This window comes from Lycorma delicatula, chromosome 3 (genome assembly GCF_047948215.1).
Source record: "Lycorma delicatula isolate Av1 chromosome 3, ASM4794821v1, whole genome shotgun sequence".
NCBI classification, from domain to species: domain Eukaryota; kingdom Metazoa; phylum Arthropoda; class Insecta; order Hemiptera; family Fulgoridae; genus Lycorma; species Lycorma delicatula.
Genome location: NC_134457.1, coordinates 142,115,647 through 142,122,566, shown reverse-complemented (window position 1 = coordinate 142,122,566; position 6,920 = coordinate 142,115,647). Strand labels below are relative to the sequence as shown.

The following is a 6,920-nucleotide window of genomic DNA, read 5'->3' as shown; positions in this document are numbered from 1 at the left end:
CGTTTCAGCAGTTGTGTAACTGTTCACTTTTGTAAAGAATTTTTTTTGTTTAATCTCCACGGCCACCGTTAGGTATTGCTTCAGAGGATAAGATGAATGATTTGTAACGTGTGAGAAAATGCCATGCCTGACCGGGATTCGGAACCCGGGACCTCCGGATGAAAGGCCGAGACGCTACCACTCGCGCCACAGAGGGCGGCTTATTAAATAATTGGAGGATCGTATCTCACTTTCCAATGAAATAAGTTCAAATGAATTGCACCAAAAAATGTGTATATGTAATTTAATAGGCGTACAAGGAAGTCATATGGTGTCCACATCAGTTTTTTTTTAGTAACTAATGTAAAATTTTGTTTTCAATAACTTATTTGTTGTGTAAAATTGACAGTAATTAAGACAGATAATCAAAGAGATCGAGTCAGTAAATATCAGCTCTGATATTTACTAATTGAGCCTTTCCATTATTTTTGGTATATATAAAAATGGAGTTTAATGAAAAGTTATTAACATTTATTAACTCAACCCAAACATTTATAAAATTTTAATGAAAAATTCCTCAGTTATTCATTAACTCTATTCGTTTCCACATATGTATTTGTGTGCACGCGCGCACGCGCTTGCGTCCGCAGTAACGTAAAGTGTACAAATTTTATATTAATCATCTCAAAAGACAATTTATGATATTCATAAAGTAGGTTACGCACGTTAATCATTCTCACGCAAGGTTTTCTACTTGTTTTTTTTGTTTAGCTCTTTACAATATATTTTTTAATTTTATGTATTTACTTCATTTGCTTTGAAAGTATTTAAAATAAAAACTGAATAAATAGCTTCAATTTTACCAACTTTTAATATAAATAAATCCTACTGAACAAATCAAAAAACAAAATATTTTGTCAATGTGCGTCCAAGCTTACAGTTAAAAAATAAAAATAGTGAAATGTAAACATCTGTTACAAAGTTCCATAGATATAACGCTATCCAGCCCAGCCAAGTCAACTAACATACGTTAATTTATTTATATCTTGGCTGGAAAGTATTATAAACACAAACATTCTCCAGCATGTACTTCTAAATCTAAAATTAACCATTAAAATGAATAATGGTGATTGTAAATATTCACTACACGTCTTTGTTTAAAAAAAATTGATTGCCTAATTAAAACAAGTAACTAACTCATTTAAAAACTAATTTATTTTTTTTACAGTACAAGCGTTTTCTTTCTCTCAACATATCATCTCTATGAATGAATAAAAATCTCACTTTCTCAAGGCAAAGGAATTATTTGTATTTACGCTGCGAATATCTCATTATTAAATTTTAAATAGACTACTTAACTGATCTGTTACTGAATTGTTAATTTTGCTCAGAATTTTCTCAGTGATCTGTTTTTCTTATGACAAGACACGAATGTTGTGAGCGTATGTAAAGGCATACAAAATTGTCATATCTTTTCAAATGTTACCTTGATTTATCGTTAACCTACTTGTATTGCAATAAACACAAATATTATGACGTAACGTATTCTACATCTGTTTTCCTTTAAAGGCAACGTTGTGAGTATTTTATTTGCCTTTTAATGTACTGTATATAAATATATCGTGTGTGTGTGTGTGTGTGTGCGCGCGCGAGCTGCAAGCACACATGTATATAACAAATTGTAAATGATATGCTTTGTTTATTATTTGTGTTTTAACCATTGTCATTTTAAAAAAGAATATAACAATTATTGTCAAATAAAGCTAATAATGTTCAGTAAGCAAAATAGAAAAAACTTCTTAGTTATTTTGTTGTTGAATAATAATGAAATTTTGATTTCAAATAATACAAGTAATTTTTGTTGTTGATGATAAATTGATGACATTTGAATGTTTTTAATACATTTACTAATAAGCTGATGATTCATTTTCCATTTCATAAATTACCTTACTTATCTTTTCTCCGGATTGAATCTATAAATTCATTTAAAAAAAAGATGTCATGATTTTTCATTTTTTGCAGTGTTCTGTGAAAGAAAAAAATTCTTTCAGTGAGTGACTTTAAATATATTACATCATTTACACAACTTAACATATTTAATTTTGTTGTAGTTTGCTACATTGTTTTGGGATTTTTTTTTCTTTTTTAAAAATATAATTACACAATTATCCTTTGTCTTGCTTCACTTTGGTAGTAGAAGATATTTAACTATGAGATTTTATTACTGGAATGTTATTCACTTCAGTAAAACTACAATAGATCTTTAAATATCCAGTTTTATTTATTTTTCATAATTTCTGGTATTATTCTTAATTTTTATTAATACCGAACCTAATTACCCTATTGAACATATAACAGTTTTATTTAATGACAGTTCTACTGTTATAAGGTATTGTTATTATTTTTTTTTTTTTTTTTTAGTTGATATTACAATGCTGAAAAAGTTTCAGTTGATCAGTGATCCAGTCCAGAGTTAGGCCCACACTTATTAAACAGTACAGTTAATTGAACTGTAATAACCAAAATATGTAAGTAAAGAGGAAAAATATAATCTAATCTAATCATAATAAAGTTGAATAATAAAGTCTAATAATAAAGATTAACCTGGCCTTGAATTTTATTCTAAATATGACGGAACAGCTGAGGATAATTATAATAAAAGCCGTAATAATAGGTAATTAAACATTATTACTGTATTTAATTTGAATATATAATTATGTTTGATGGCATCTTCACCAAATCAATAAGATCTTCCTATTTACTTAATTTAACATTCAACAAAAAAAAAAACAACAATGAATTTTTATCATTACTGAATCCATTTTAACCAATTTCACCAAAGAAAAAATATGATTTTTTTAACATGATTGGTAGAACAAGTTCTGTCAATTTTAAATCGTTTTTATTTTTCATATTAGGGAAAAGATCCATTACCTTTCATATTTAAAATTTGGAAGTTAAATAATATTACACAATCTAAAGTGATTTTTCAGAAGATCTGGAAAAACGTTATCTTATTTATTTTTACGGCCTCATTGGACCACTGTATTCATTTATTCTGGTCTTTGATTTGTTTTTGAACTTTGGGACTTTTAAGTTTTCTTGATTCTTGATACTTTTTCATACTATTAGATCTTACTTTTCTTTCTCCCTCTGAAAAAACCCTCTTGATCAGTCCTGATTTTTTTATCTTTGGTTGAAATCTTACATTCTTATCCTTCAATTTTTGCAGTTTCTCTGTTTCCTCTCTTAAATCCTTTAGTGTCAGATCCAACTCTTTTATGTCCTCTTTGACTTCCTTAATTCAAACGGGTGATATTTTTTTCCATAGTTTTTCTATTATTTGTCTAGTCAATCCACCTTCCGACATTCTCATTAAATGTATAAAAAAGGAAATCCTTTTGTTTTTCATCATGTCAATTATTGATTTTATCTCTTTATAATCCACATCATTTGGTAGGATTTGCCACTCTCCATCTTTCTGATATTTTTTATTTATGCAAGTTTTAATTATAGTTCTTTCTGTTTTGAGTATTTTGTCTGGTCGGTTTTTCTGATTTAGTTTGAAAAGTGTTTCACTTTCATATGATGCTTCCGGTTGGACAACCGATTTGTAATGTTGAGTTTGATATGAATTTATAGGCATTTTTTACTGTATGTTGATTTTATTATATTTTAAGCTTTTTATAATTTCTTTGTTTTTTCATCCAAAGTAGTTTTCTCATTTACATAGTAAGTTATCATTTCTTCAAAATATTTAAATCTCTACTTTGTTTACATTCATCATAATGTCATTTATTACTAATGGGGTCAATAAGCCATTATTTTTGTTTTTCATTTGATATTTTTAGACCAATTTTTCCAGCTATGTTTTCTAAATATGTAACTTGTTCTCTAGCTTCTTTAATGTTATTTGCTAAGATAGCTAACTAAATCATCTTCAAAACCTAAGCAATTTAATTTAACATTTTCTTTTTCTTTATCTATTTTAATGTTTTTAGGATTTATATCATTATCTCTTTAGATATTCTAATGCACAGTTAAATTATAATGAGGATAATCCATCCCCTTGCCTTAATCCTGTTCTTATTATGAATGATTCTGAAATTTCTCCTCTAAATTTTACTTTTGATATAGTGTTAGTGAGGGTTAGACCTAGCATTTTTACTAATTTTGGGTGTAACCCAAAATGTTTTAGAATTTTTAGGATTGTAGGTCTATGGATTCCGTTGGCCTTTATAAAATTTACAAAAATCATCTATTTTTGTCTAGTTTTAGAGCCATCCATTATTAATTTCAAGATGATAATTTTGTCTGGGCAACTTTTCCAAGGTCTACATTCTCCTTGATAATCTCCAAACTCCTTTTCTAAATGGTCTTTATGCTTTCTATGTGCAATCTAATAATGAAATAGTTATTTTATTAGTTTTATCGTCCATTTTATGTAGAAAATGTATTATTGTTGTAATCCAATGTTCTGGCATTCTTTCTTACTTCCATATTTTTATTAAATTTTGGTATAAAGATTTTTTTGTAGACTGATGCATTCTTTCAAATTTCCACAAATGTTTGTTCATCCCCACAAGCTTTATAATTTTCTATTTTTTTATTTATTTAACTCCTTTAGAGTCAGTTCTATAGATTCTTTATTGGTTTTAATTACAGTATCTGCATCTACTTGTAATAGTTCTTCAGGCTCATCCCAATTTAAATTTTCTTGGTTGCTACTGCAAGAATTTCTGTATTTTCTTTGTTGTTATGGGTGATTTTTCCATCTTTAAGCATTATGGTTGGTGATTCATATTTTTGTAATTTTTTACCAAACATTTTATAACATTTTCTTGGAATTAGCTTTTTTATATCTATTTCTGTTTGTTCAATCACATTTTTTGATGTTGTCTTTTTGCATTTTTAATTATTTTTTGGGATATTTTTCTTTCATGGGTAAATATTCCGTGTGGTGATTTTTCGGTTTTCTAACTTTGATGCTTTTATGCTTGGTATCTTGTCATTTATCACAATCTTCATTCCACTATTGATGTTTCTTTCTAGGGCTTAAGGTACCACTTTTTTAGTTTAGGTATTAATTCTTCTAGGTTATTTGTCTTTTAAGTAACTGCCCGCTGAATCCAAGTGCAGTCTTCCTTGGTCATTGCCAAGTGGTGGAATATTCCTTAAAAGAACTTCCATATTTGACTGTCAAAAGTTGTCAGCCTTGGCTGGGATAAATCCTGATTTACAACTCTAGAGGTGAATATGAGGTATGATTTGATGATTGATGAATTTGTGAGATAGAATACGATTTAGTTTACCTACTAGAATTCTCTATTTCTAGTAGGTTACTCAGGTGAACCCTGTGGAGGCTCGAATAAATCCTTCAGATTTTAAGTTTTCACTTAATTACTATTTGTTTGGAGAAAAAGTGGTTGGATTTATTTCAGAATCATTCCATTCATTGACTTTATAGTAACAGAAAAAAAGTGCTGAAGAGATTAAGTTTAAGTCTACCTAAAGAAGAGATTATTATTTTGGAAAATAACAAGACGTTGTACCTGGATGTCTAAGTTATATTTGTTTCTCTTATGTTTACTTTCCTGTAAAAGAAGAAAGTGTCATAATATAATCATTAAAAAAAGTTTTCATGTTGACATAAAAACATTTAATTCATCGAGAGAAAGTCTCAACGAGTGGTTTATAACCACATCTAATGTTTTGTCTTTAAACAGTTTTTCTAGAATTATGTTAATTTTCTACCAAAATTTATAATGGTTGAACTAAAATATTTTTGTATAACAAGGACAAAATAATCAATCTCAAGAGACTACTTAAACTGTGCATTCCGCAATCTCCATTTTAGCTGCATTATATTCCAGGATAGGTGATATATATATACAAAAGGTAGTGAATACCTTCATAAAATATCAGTGTATATATATATATATATATATATAAAGGCTAAACAGCCTACACTAAATGATTGACTGACCGATCACAAATTCTGAGTAAAATCTTCCGATATTTATGTTGAAAAGAATTCAATCCCGCTGATTAAAGTTAGTCAGTGTTATATGATCTCAAATTACTTCAGTAGTTTTTGAAGTTGTACTGAAAAAAATCACTTTTATTTTATAGAACACGTTTTTCATTTTCAGAAAGCCGTTTATTATTGAGTATCTTGGCTAGATGATAACTTCATTGTGATACGAGGCAGTTTCCGTTTTACCTACTAGTGCCAGCAAGCACAACCGTTGCTCGGCAGCCGACCGTAGCAAACACGGGTTACCGACCTATGAAATCTAGCTCCACTGACGAATTCCGTGAACTTCTACAGGAATGCACATTCTTCAACGTAGCTGAAATATAATTTTACTATTCATATGCACAAATTTGCACTTAAAATAAGTATATTATATTTCGATGGAAAGAATTACATTACTCTTTTTACTTTTAGCTAAATATAATAACTCGCGTGAATAAAATTATTATTCATGAATTATAAACTTCATATGAAAAAATAATCGATTAAAAACATACAATTAATTATGAATATGATATTTTTCAATAGATATAACTCAGTTATTTACCATATTTCCACAATTAAAGATAAACAAGTTGTAGCTGAAGCTATGTCCATTACCCTCGATAATAGCCATTAAAGAAAAACAGAATATTAAAATTTAAAATAAAACATATTTTGAAAACGTCTCCGTTGGAATTATTTTTTTCTTGTTTCTTTTAAAAACAAAAAGAATCACATTAGTATTCAATCACGAAAACCATGCGAACAAATCTACATTCACAAGTGTAAACAGACACACTTAACACTCACATATTCACTTACCTCATTAAACCTATTCATTACAAAATTAAATTTACTTTTAAAACTTATTTCTTGTTATATTACGAAGCTTAAAAAATATTAAACTAAAGTCACAAAGGTC

At 28.2% G+C, this 6,920-nt stretch overlaps 1 long non-coding RNA gene across 1 annotated transcript; it reads left to right on the top strand.

Annotated features, from left to right (window-relative positions):
* Positions 1-1,402: 1,402 nt before the first annotated feature.
* On the top strand, positions 1,403-6,676 carry LOC142320991 (uncharacterized). The gene is made up of 3 exons (XR_012755536.1): positions 1,403-1,556; positions 2,401-2,507; positions 6,132-6,676. It is a non-coding gene; the product is annotated as an uncharacterized LOC142320991 (long non-coding RNA).
* The last annotated feature ends 244 nt before the right edge of the window (positions 6,677-6,920 follow it).